We start from the raw sequence: 13374 nt of genomic DNA on the forward strand, positions 1-13374 counted from the left end.
GTTCTTCTTGTCTTTCCTGAACTTATGGCGAGGATTCAGGAACTCTCTATGCATGTCGAAGCAAGAAAACTTGCGACCGGCCTGAACCCAACGAAACTCAAGAGCTCCCTTGCATGTGGGGCACGGGAACCTTCCATGCACACACCAGCCAACGAATAGCGCATACGCCGGCAAGTCATGCGTCGAGTACATGTACCAGACACGCATTATGAAGTTCCGTTTGCTATAGGCATCGTATGTCTTGAACCCATTATCCCAGGCTTCTTGCAATTCGTCCTTAAGCGGTTGCATGTACACATTCATATTTTTCCCCGGATAGTTGGGCCCTGGAATTATCAACGTCAGGAAAATGTTCTTTCTTTGCATAATCTGTCCGGGGGGAGATTGAGTGGAAAGACAAATACGGGCCAACAACTGTATTGGGCTGCCGTCATACCAAACACATTGAACCCATCCGTGCTGATGCCGACTCGAGGATGCCTCGGATCTGCCGCTTTGTCACCATGTAATTCATCAAACTTTTTCCACGCAACACCATCCGATGTGTGTACAATCATCAGATTCCCATCTGCATCTAGTTCGGTTCTTTTGCCCGTTTTGTGCCATGTCATCTGTCTGGCCGTCTCTTCGACCATGAAAAGACGTTGAAGTCTTGGTACGATTGGCATATACCGAAGAACACTAACGGGGATTTTGGTCTGTGTCTTCTCACCCATACCGTTGTCTACCACAACATACCTGGAAGACTTGCAAATGGGACAATAGTTCAAGTCCGCATAGTCAAGCCTAAACAAGACACATCCTTTCTCACAGGCATGTATCTTATCATAGGGCATCTTCAGTGCACGGAGGATTTTGTCCGACTGGTACAGGTTTGCAGGCATTACATGGCCTTTGGGTAGAAAGCGTCCAAATACTGTCATCATTGCATCGTAGCATTCTCTGCCCAAGTTGAACTGAGCCTTCAGAGCCATTACTTGTGAGATGGCATCCAACTGACAAAGCTCAGTGTGCTCATGGAGCGGACGTTTTGAAGACTCCAACATTTCATTGAAGGCCTTTGCAGATTCCTCCATCTCCTCGTCCGAATCCCGAGCATCATCAAAGTCTTGCACCATGTTTTCCATCCCGGTACCATGCTCGTCGGTGCGACGACGATCCACCTCAGCTCGGTCACGTTGGGCAGACTCACCATGAAATGTCCACACCGTATAATCGGGCGTAAAACCACTCTTCTGCAGGTGTTTGCCCATTTCAGCCTCTGTCCTCTTTTCCCAATTGCCGCACCGTAAACAGGGGCACCAGGTTTTCCTCTGGCCATTTGCAAATGCGGCTCGCACAAACCCCTTGGTTTTTGTGAACCATTCAGTGCTCCATTTGTTCTGACCAGTGTGACCGGTGTACATCCACGCACGATCACTCATCTTGACTTTCAGAGCTACTAGACACACAACAAATATATATATATATATATAATTCACCATGTATGTATTCATCAGTTGATCTACTTTGTCAATTTTATTACGTCCATGCAACCTACACTCTAATAGGTAATGATAGGTCCTAATCCCACCCGAGTATGTTTAGATTGGGTTCATTTTCCCATGCTATGCCCCGGATCCTACGCAAAATTTCGGCAGCACCTCCCCGCTGTTCTCCTGATACACGTCTCTGCAATAAACAGAGAGGATGTGTACCCGGAGAACAACAGGGGAGGCACTGACGAAATTTATGCGTCGGATCCGGAGCAAAGCATATGGGAAAACGAACCCAATCTAAACATACTCGGGCTGTCCATGGATAGCGTTGGACAATTCGAAAGAATCAAGGTTATAAATATGCAAATGCATGCATATTTATAACTATGACGCTTTCGAACGGGAGACACATATTGGTTACGCATACTGATGATTCAAGACACATATATATCTAGCTATCAAGTTTCATCGGAATAGATCAAATAATTAATGGGGGAGGAGGACATGTCATTTGTGCTCACCCACGAACGAAGGGGCAGAGCTCGTCAAACGCACGGCGAGGTCGTCGAACACCAAACCTCGCAGCGATGAAACAACTGCACATTTAAAACTACCCGATCAACACAATTATATATGATGTTTTTCATAACAAAATCGAAAGATATATGACCTAACTAATAATTCACAAATATATGACCCCGTCGGCTTCTGGAAGGCCAAAGAACACCTTTTCGGGAGGTGTCGGGGGTCGGGGTGTCGTGTCGGTCTCGGGGTGCCGTGTCGGGGTCGGGGTCTCGGGGTCGGGGTGCCGGGTCGGGGTCGGGGTGCCGTGTCGGTGTCGGGGTCGGGGTGTCGGGTCAGGCTCGGGGTCGGGGTGTCGGGATCGGGGTCGGGGTCGGGGTCGGGGTCGGGGTCGGGGTTCGGGGTGTCTGGGGTGTCGTGTCGGGGGTCGGGGTGTCATGTCGGTGTCGGGGTGCCGTGTCGGTGTCGGGGTGCCGTGTCGGGGTCGGGGTGCTGTTTCGGGGTCGGGGGGTCGGGGTGTCGTGTCGGGGTCAGGGGTTAGGGGGTCGGGGGGTCGGGGTGTCGTGTCGGGGTCAGGAGGTTAGGGGGTCGGGTGTCGGGGTGGAGTCGGGGTCGGGTGTCGGGGTGTGGTGTCGGGGTTGGGGGGTCAGGGGGTCTTCTCATTCTTCTACTTCTTCTCATCCCCCGTCTTCTTCTTCTTCTTCTTCTTTCTCCTCCTCCTCCTCCTCCTCCTCCTCCTCCTCCTCTTCTTCTTCTTCTTCTTCTTCTTCTTCTTCTTCTTCTCCTTCTTCTTCTTCTTCTTCTTCTTCTTCTTCTTCTTCTTCTTCTTCTTTCTCCTCCTCCTCCTCCTCTTCTTCTTCTTCTTCTTCTTCTTCTTCTTCTTCTTCTTCTTCTTCTTCTTCTTCTTCTTCTTCTTCTTCTTCTTCTTCTTCTCCTCCTCCTCCTCCTCCTCCTCCTCTTCTTCTTCTTCTTCTTCTTCTTCTTCTTCTTCTTCTTCTTCTTCTTCCCCCTTCTACTTAACCTAAACCTAAACTAAAAACCTAAACTAATTAAAACTAAACTATTTAAACTAATTAAACCTAAACTAATTAAACTAAATAACCTAAACTAATTAATTCTAAACTGAAAAAACTTAAACTAAAAAACCTTATCTAAACAGAAAAAAAAACAGAAAAAAAATGGGAGGGGCTCACTGTGGGGGGGGCGGCGACGGGTCGGGGAGGGGTCGGCGACGGGGGGCCGGGGCGGGGCGGTGGAGGAGGCGGGGCGGCGGGGGCCCGGCCGGCGGGGGGCCGGGGCGGGGCGGTGGAGGAGGCGGGGCGGCGGGGGCCCGGCCGGCGGGGGGCCGGGGCGGGGCGGTGGAGGAGGCGGGGCGGCGGGGGCCCGGGCGGCGGGGGGGCCGGGGCGGGCGGGGCGGTGGAGGAGGCGGCGGGGGGCGCGGGGCAGCGGGGGCCGGGGCGGCGGTGGGGCCCGGGGCGCCAGGGGGCCGGGGCGGGGGGCGACGGGGCGGTGGGGCGGCGGGGCAGCGGGGGCGGCGGCGGGGTGGGAGGAGAAGGGCGAGGACGAAGTGAGTAACGGGCGGGGGGGACCTGCCGTTAGTCAAGCCCTCTTTGCCATCCGCCTTTTTGCCTCTTTGCCGTCTGCTAGCGGACGGCAAAGAGGTGGGCCATTAAGAATTTTTCAAACGAGCGGGGGGTGGGGGCCACCGCACTCTTTGCCGTCCGCCAGCGGACGGCAATGATTCTTTGCCGTCTGCTGGCAGACGGCAAAGAGCAGGCAGATGGCAAAGAGCTTCTTTGCCGTCAGCCTTTTGTTTGCCGTCTGCTTATGTGTAGCTAATGGCAAAGAGCTTCTTTGCCGTCAGCTAGCAGACGGCAAAGAGCTGGCAGATGGCAAATTAGCTGATTCCAGTAGTGATGGCTCACGCTCATGTATTGTGTGAAGGTTGAAAAGTTTGAGATTACTAAAGTATGAAACAATTGCTTGGCTTGTCATCGGGGTTGTGCATGATGAGAGCATTCTTGTGTGACGAAAATGAAGCATGACTGAACTATATGATTTTGTAGGGATGAACTTTCTTTGGCCATGTTATTTTGAGAGGACATAATTGCTTAGTTAGTATGCTTGAAGTATTATTATTTTTATGTCAATATTGCACTTTTATCTTGAATCTTTCGAATCTGAATATTCATACCACAATTAAGAAGAATTACATTGAAATTATGCCAAGTAGCATTCCACATCAAAAATTCTGTTTTTATCATTTACCTACTCGAGGACGAGCAGGAATTAAGCTTGGGGATGCTTGATACGTCTCCAACGTGTCTATAATTTTTGATTGCTCCATGTTATATTATATTCTGTTTTGGACATTATTGGGCTTTATTATTCACTTTTATATTATTTTTGGGACTAACCTATTAACCGGAGGCCCAGCCCAGAATTACTGTTTTTTGCCTATTTCAGAGTTTCGCAGAAAAGGAATATCAAACAGAGTCCAAACGGAATGAAACCTTCGGGAACGTGATTTTCGGAACGAACATGATCCAGAGGACTTGGACCCTACATCAAGAAATCAAACAGGAAGCCACGAGGTAGGGGGCGTGCCTACCCCCCCCCCCCCAGGCGCGCCCTCCACCCTCGTGGGCCCCACGTTGCTCCACCGACGTACTCCTTCCTCCTATATATACCTACGTACCCCCAAACGATCAGATACGGAGCCAAAAATCTAATTCCACCGCTGCAACCTTCTGTACCCGTGAGATCCCATCTTGGGGCCTGTTCCGGAGCTCCGCCGGAGGGGGCATCGATCACGGAGGGCTTCTATATCAACACCATAGCCTCTCCGATGAAGTGTGAGTAGTTTACCTCAGACCTTCGGGTCCATAGTTATTAGCTAGATGGCTTCTTCTCTCTTTTTGGATCTCAATACAATGTTCTCCCCCTCTCTTGTGGAGATCTATTCGATGTAATCTTCCTTTGCGGTGTGTTTGTTGAGACCGATGAATTGTGGGTTTACGATCAAGTTTATCTATGAACAATATTTGAATCTTCTGCATTCTTTAATGTATGATTGGTTATCTTTGCAAGTCTCTTCGAATTATCAGTTTGGTTTGGCCTACTAGATTGATCTTTCTTGCAATGGGAGAAGTGCTTAACTTTGGGTTCAATCTTGCGGTGTCCTTTCCCAGTGACAGTAGGGGCAGCAAGGCACGTATTGTATTGTTGCCATCGAGGATAACAAGATGAGGTTTTTATCATATTGCATGAATTTATCCCTCTACATCATGTCATCTTGCTTAAAGAGTTACTCTGTTCTTATGAACTTAATACTCTAGATGCATGCTGGATAGCGGTCGATGTGTGGAGTAATAGTAGTAGATGCAGGCAGGAGTCGGTCTACTTGTCTCGGACGTGATGCCTATATACATGATCATACCTGGATATTCTCATAACTATGCTCAATTCTGTCAATTGCTCAACAATAATTTGTTCACCCACCGTAAAATACTTATGCTCTTGAGAGAAGCCACTAGTGAAACCTATGGCCCCCGGGTCTATTTTCCATCATATTAATCTTCCAACACTTAGCTATTTCTGGCGCCGTTTTTATTTTGCTTTTACTTTACTTTGCATCTTTATCACAAAAATACCAAAAATATTATCTTATCATATTTATCATATCTCACTCTCGTAAGTGACCGTGTAGGGATTGACAACCCCTTATCGCGTTGGTTGCGAGGATTTATTTGTTTGTGTAGGTGCGAGGGACTCGCGCATAGCCTCCTACTGGATTGATACCTCGGTTCTCAAAAACTGAGGGAAATACTTACGCTACTTTGCTGGATCACCCTTTCCTCTTCAAGGGAAACCAACGCAGTGCTCAAGAGGTAGCAATCAATATTATGAATATGTGTATCACTACGATCGAGATTCAATAAACCATTCACATTGGGTGTATGACCATAGAAGGTTTTATTCATTTAAAGAGAACAACAATTATTCTCTGACTTAAATGAATAACCGTATTGCAATAAACATGATCTAATCATATTCATGCTCAACGCAAACACCAAATAACATTTATTTAGGTTCAACACTAATCCCGAAGGTAGAAGGAGTGTGCGATGGTGATCGTATCAACCTTGGAATTACTTCCAACACACATCGTCACCTTGCTTTTAACTAGTCTCTGTTTATTCTGCAACTCCTGTTTTGAGTTATTAATCTTTAGCAACTGAACCGGTATCAAATACCCAGGGGTTACTATGAACACTAGTAAAGTACACATCAATAACATATATATCGAATATACCTTTGTTCACTTTGCCATCCTTCTTATCCGTCAAGTATTTGGGATAGTTCCGTTTCTAGTGACCATTCCGTTTGCTGTAGAAGCAGTCAGTTTCAGGCTTGGATCCAGCTTTGGGTTTCTTCCCGGGAGTGGCAACTTGCTTGCCATTCTTCTTGAAGTTCCCTTTCTTTCCCTTGCCCTTTTTCTTGAAACTAGTGGTCATGTTAACCATCAACATTTGATGCTCGTTCTTGATTTCTACCTTCGCCGATTTCAGCATCGCGAAGAGCTCGGGAATCGTTTTCGTCATCCCTTGCATATTATAGTTCATCATGAAGTTCTACTAGCTTGGTGATAGTGACTAGAGAACTCTGTCAATCACTATCTCATCTGGAAGATTAACTCCCACTTGATTCAAGCGATTGTAGTACCCAGACATTCTGAGCACATGCTCACTGGCTGAGCTATTCTCCTCCATCTTGTAGGCAAAGTACTTGTCAGAGGTCTCATACCTCCTGACACGGGCATGAGTCTGAAATACCAATTTCATCTCTTGGAACATCTCATATGTTCCGTGGCGTTCAAAACATTTTTTGAAGTCTCGGTTCTGAGCCGTAAATCATGGTGCACTAAACTATTAAGTAGACATCATATCGAGCTTGCCAAACATTCAAATTTCCTACATCTGCTCTTGCAATAGGTCTATCACCTAGCGGTGCATCAAGGGCATAATTCTTCTGTGCATCAATGAGGATAATACTCAGATCACGGACCCCGTCCGCATCATTGCTACTATCATCTTTCAACTTAGTTTTCTCTAGGAACATATCAAAAATAGGGGAGCTATATCGCGAGCCATTGATCTACAACATAGATATGCAAAAACTATTAAGACTAAGTTCATGATAAATTTGAGTTCAATTAATCAAATTGCTAATGAACTCCCACTTAATTAACATCCCTCAAGTTATTTAAGTGATACATGATCCAAATCAACTAACCCATGTCTATGTTGATCATATCTACTATATGACTCATGTTCGACCTTTCGGTCACCAGTGTTCAGAGGCCATGTCTGTACATGCTAGGCTCGTCAAGTTTAACCCAAGTATTCTGCATGTGCAAAACTGTCTTACACCCGTTGTATGTGAACGTAGAGTCTATCACACCCGATCATCATGTGGTGTCTCAACACGACGAACTGTAGCAACGGTGCATACTCAGGGAGAACACTTTTACCTTGAAATTTAGTGAAGGGATCATCTTATAATGCTACCGTCGTTCTAAGCAAAATAAGATGCATAAAAGATAAACATCACATGCAATCAAAATATGTGACATGATATTTCCATCATCATCTCGTTCTTTTGATCTCCATCTCCAAAGCATCGTCATGATCTCCATTGTCACCGGCTCGACACCTTGATCTCCATCGTTGCGTCGTGGTCGTCTCGCCAACTATTGCTTCTACAACTATTGCTAACACATAGCGATAAAGTAAAGCAATTACATGGCGTTTGCATTTCATACAATAAAGAGACAACCATAAGGCTCCTGCCGGTTGCCGCTAAATTAAAAAACATGATCATTTCATACAATAACGTATATCACATCATGTCTTAACCATATCACATCACAATATGCCCTACAAAAACAAGTAAGACGTCCTCTACTTTGTTGTTGCAAGTTTTACGTGGCTGCTATGGCTTCTAGCAAGAACCGTTCTTACCTATGGTAAAAACCACAACGATGATTCGTCAAATTTGCTGTTTTAACCTTCTTCAAGGACCGGCCGCAGTAAAATTCGATTCAACTAAAGTAGAAGAAACAGACACCCGCCAACCACCTTTATGCAAAACTAGTTGCGTGTCAGTCGGTGGAACCGGTCTCATATGCGTGGACATGTAAGGTTGGTCCGGGCCCCTTCATCCCACAATACCGCCGAATCAAAATAAGATGTTGGTGGTAAGCAGTATGACTATCACCGCCCACAACTCTTTGTGTTCTACTCGTGCATATCATCTACGCATAGACCTGGCTCATGATGCCACTGTTGGGAATCGTTGCATGGAAAACAAAAAATTTCTACGCACACGCAATGATCTATCCACGGAGATGCATAGCAACGAGGGGGGGAGTGTGTCTACGTACCCTCGTAGACCGTAAGCGGAAGCGTTTCACCACGCGGTTGATGTAGTTGAACTTTCTTCGTGATCCAACCGATCGAGTACTGAACGTACGGCACCTCTGAGTTTTGCACACATTCAGCTCGGTGACGTCCTCGCCTTCATGATCCAGCAAGACGGGCGAAGTTGTGGATGAGTTCCGGCAGCCCGATGGCGTGGTGACGGTGATGGTGAAGTGATCTTCGCAGGGCTTCGCCTAAGCACTACGAAAATATGACCAGGGGTGTAAACAGTGAAGGAGGGCACCGCACACAGCTAAGCAATTGTCTGGTGTGTGCTAGGCACCCCCCTCCCACATATATATAGGTGGGAGGGAGGGAGGAGCAGCCAAGGGGACACCCAAGTAGGAGGAATCCTACTTGGGGTCTCTCCCAAGGTGGCGCCCCCTGCCAAGTGGGGAAAAGGCAGGGGAGGGTGGCGTCCCCCCCCCTTTTTGCTTTCTCCCATGAGAGGGAAAGGCGGGAGGGGCTAGCCCTTCCCCCTTTCCTTCCCTAGGGCTGTTTGGCTAGGGAAAGGGGCGCACCAGCCCCCTGTGGGCTGGTCTGTCCCTCCCTTGGCCCATTAAGCCCATATACATGTCGGGGGTGCCCGGAACCCCTTCCGGTGACCCGATTTCTTCTTGATACATCCCAAAACTCTTCCAGTGTCCAAATACCATTATCCTATATATCAATCTTTACCTCTCGACCATTTCGAGACTCCTCATCATGTCGTGATCTCATCGAGACTCCGAACAACATTGGGTCACCAAAACATATTACTCATATAACACTATATCGTCAACGAACGTTAAGTGTGTGGACCCTACGGGTTCGAGAACTATGTAGACATGACCGAGACACCTCTCCGACCAATAAGAACCTGGATGCCCATATTGGCTCTTACATATTCGACGAAGATCTTTATTGGTCGAACCGTTATGACAACATACGTAATTCCCTTTGTCCATCGGTATGTTACTTGCCCGAGATTCGATCGTCGGTATCTCTATACCTAGTTCAATCTTGTTACCAGCAAGTCTCTTTACTCGTTCCGTAATACATCACCTCGTGACTAACTCATTAGTAGTTTGCTTGCAAGCTTATGATGTGAATTACCGAGAGGGCCCAGAGATACCTCTCCGATACTCGGAGTGACAAATCCTAATCTCGATATGTGCCAACCCAACAAACACCTTCGGAGATACCTGTAGAGCATCTTTATGATCACCCAGTTACGTTGTGACGTTTGATAGCACACAAGGTATTCCTCCGGTATCCGGGAGTTGCATAATCTCATAGTTGAAGGAATAAGTATTTGACATGAAGAAAGCAATAGCAATAAACTGAACGATCATTATGCTAAGCTAACAGGTGGGTCTTGTCCATCACATCATTCTCCTAATGATGTGATCCCGTTATCAAATGACAACACATGTCCATGGTTAGGAAATCTTAACCATCTTTGATCAACGAGCTAGTCTAGTAGAGGCTTACTAGGTACACGGTAGTTGTTTATGTATTCACACATGTATTTAAGTTCCCAATCAATACAATTCTAGCATGAATAATAAACATTTATCATGAATAAGGAAATATAAAATAACAACTTTATTATTGCCTCTAGGGCATATTTCCTTCACCATGGCCCTTGCCCGACCCTCCCGGTCAGCCAAGAAAAACGGCGACGAGCTCCTGCCTGGGCGGGTCGTGCCCAACCGAGGCACCGGCGGCGGCTGGGAGGGGGTCCCGCACACCCTGCACCCCTCCCCACCCCCAGTGTACCGCCACCCCTAGGAGCTGCGCCTCCATGGCCAGCCAGGCCGACCCAATCCCGTCCCCCATCCGATCTGACTACAGTGTGAACCCCACGAGAGCGGCGAGGAGAGCGTGAGGGAGACGCCACGAGGGGGGGGGGAAGGGGTAGAGGAAGACCCCTCGCCGCCACCGCGGGAAGGCTGGTGGCCTCTGGCAACGGCGGCGAGGAGGAGGGCGCTGCCGGAAGGGGCTGGCGGCGGGGAAAACCTAGCCCCCCCCCCCCCCCCCGAAGTCGCCAGGGAGGGGCGACGAGGGGGTCGGGCTATCTCGTCGATTTCCCTGATGGAGGTCCCAACTTCCATGGTATCCTACCACTTATGATATATGTTTGTATGGGAGTTCATTACTATGTACTCCCTCCATTCGGAATTACTTGTCGCTCAAACGGATGTATTTAGGACTACCGGATGGACGGAGTATATGGCATTCTTTTGAAGTTCTTTGCTCAGTGACACCAAAACAAAAAATTCGATATTGCCGTATCGATTCAAAGGCACCGTGAAATTTACATGCTTCTTTACTTTAGGAAAAAAAAAAACTAGGCATACAAACATATCGCCCACACATTGCTGTAGGGCTGCTTTTTAATCACAAATTCACAAAGAAAACAAGAATAATGTACTGTTCCAAGAAAAAGATGTCAATATCAACACTGGATGCCCGGCCGGTCCGGCTGGGATCAGTAGCGGCTGCACTCGGCGGGGAGGCCCTGCGGGAACCTGTACCCATCGTCGCAGTAGTTGTAGCGCATGTAACTGTGCTCCGCCCACTTGACGGTGCCCCACTCAGCGCCGTCGAGCTGCTTGTTCATCCACCTGCCGCTGCCGGCATGGCACGCGCCACCGCTGACGCAGGCGTTGGCGTAGAAGTTGCGGTAGGAGACGACGAAGGGCGCGTTGGACCAGTTGATCGGGATCTTTCCCTTCTCGGTCGCCCAGTAGCTGCCGTCCCAGAGCGTGGCGTGCAGCCTCATGGGCTTCGAGCTAGGGTAGGGGAGGCCGGCGAAGCGCTTGAAGGAGCGGATGAAGAGTTGTCGACCTTGAAGAGGATGCTCTCCGGGTTCCAGATGATGGTGTAGGTGTGGTAGGCGGCGGCCGGGTCGAACCAGAGGTCGAACTGGTGCTCCTTCTTGTCGTCGCCGTTGGCCCACACGTTGGTGTTGAGCACCACCGGGTGGCCGCTCGAGTTGCCCATGAACTCCATGTCGATCTCGTCGCGCCACTCGTCGTCACCGGAAGAAAGCTGCACAACAGCAAAGCTGAGTCAGCTATATATATAGATCAAGCTGCGAGTCCAGACGGGAGAAATTAATTAAGCTGGTCGACTTACGTAGAAGCAGGAGACGGTGCCGGCGGAGTTTCCCGGGATGAGCTTCATCTGGATGCTGGACTCACCGTAGAGAAACTGCTCCTTGGAGTTGAAGCCGGCGGCGCCGGATTGCTGGTTGAGGTTGAGCATCGCCACCTGCTGGCCGGAGGCGTCGTTATCCCGTGCGGACGGTGCCGTCCGTGTTGAACCTCTTGTCCAACCAATACTTGGCCGAGGCGGCCTGCGAGAGCGCCAGGGCGACGTCGAGCACAGCCAGAAAGCCCCGTGCCATGGTAACTGCTGTTCTAGAGTAGAGAGCTAGCTTCCTGGAATCAAATGAGCTTACAAAGTGGAGTGCCTTGTGTGCGGTGTGTGGTGAGAAGTGTAGAGAATGGTTTGGTGCATCGATAATAATTGATCGTGCACTAGGCACATATATATAGATACAAGGGGTGCGACCGATGTCTTGTCTCCCAAGATACAAGTGCATACAGGGGGAGAGACACTACAGGTGCGGCATACAAAACCTAGACCTACGTACATGTACACATGTTCAACACCCCCCCGGGCAGTCGAAGCGTCGCCGGTGACGAAGCCCTCAAACGTCGAGGTGGGTAGTCCCTTCGTCATGACATTGGCGAACTGCTGATCGGTGAGCACATGGAGAACTCGAACACGACCAAGTGCGACGTGCTCCTTGACGAAGTGAATGTCGAGCTCAATATGCTTCGTCCGTCGGTGATGGATAGGGTTGGCAGCGAGATACACCGCGGAGACGTTGTCACAGTAAACAAGCGTCGCCTTGGTAACCTCGCATAGCAACTCCTGAAGTAGCTGTCGTAGCCAAGAGCACTCCGTGACAGCGTTGGCCACAACCCTGTACTCAGCCTCGGCGCTCGATCGTGAGACCGTGGGTTGTCGTTTAGACGACCACGAAATCAGAGAGGGCCCAAGATAGACACAAAAGCCGGAAGTGGAGCGGCGAGTGTCGGGACACCCAGCCCAGTCGGCGTCGGAGTAGGCGACAAGGCTGGTGTCAGGTGATGCCGTCAGGGTGAGACCCATAGTTGTGGTGCCAGGTATGTACCGAAGAATACGTTTCACCAGAGCCCAATGAGTATCACGAGGAGCATGCATATGAAGGCACACCTGCTGGACAGGATACTGAATGTTCGGACGCGTCAGTGTGAGGTACTGAAGCGCACCGACGATGGAGCGGTAGAAGGGAGCGTCGGACGCCGGAGAACCCTCGACGGCAGACACCTTAGCCTTCGTGTCGACAGGCGTAGGAGTAGGCTTGCAGTTAAGCATGCCCGCTCTCTCCAAAAGCTCGTAGGCATACTTCTGCTGATTCAGGAAGAAGCCAGTGGCCCGGCGCACAACCTCGATGCCGAGGAAGTAGTGGAGAGCCCCCAAGTCCTTGAGGGCGAACTCGGTGCCGAGGCGAGCTGTGATCTGCTGAAGGAGCGCTGGCGAAGAGGCAGTCAGGATGATGTCGTCGACGTACAGGAGAAGGTACGCGGTGGCGGGACCCTAGTGATAAACAAACAGGGAGGCATCGGACCGTGTGGACCGGAACCCCTGCTGCTGAAGGAAGGCCGCGATCTGCTGGTACCAGGCCCGAGGCGCCTGCTTCAACCCGTAAAGAGAACGGGAGAGCAAGCACACGTGGTCTGGATAGTCGGTGTCGACGAAACCAGTAGGCTGCTGACAGAACACCTGCTCGTCGAGATGGCCATGCAAGAAAGCATTAGACACATCGAGCTGGTGGACTGGCCAGGCGCGAGAAA

General features: G+C 49.5%; 1 pseudogene; it reads right to left on the bottom strand.

Moving 5' to 3' along the window:
• Positions 1–10732: 10732 nt before the first annotated feature.
• Positions 10733–11876, bottom strand: LOC123074064 (xyloglucan endotransglycosylase/hydrolase protein 8-like; annotated as a pseudogene).
• Between the last annotated feature and the right edge of the window lie 1498 nt (positions 11877–13374).

This window comes from Triticum aestivum, chromosome 3D (genome assembly GCF_018294505.1).
Source record: "Triticum aestivum cultivar Chinese Spring chromosome 3D, IWGSC CS RefSeq v2.1, whole genome shotgun sequence".
In the NCBI taxonomy this organism is placed as follows: domain Eukaryota; kingdom Viridiplantae; phylum Streptophyta; class Magnoliopsida; order Poales; family Poaceae; genus Triticum; species Triticum aestivum.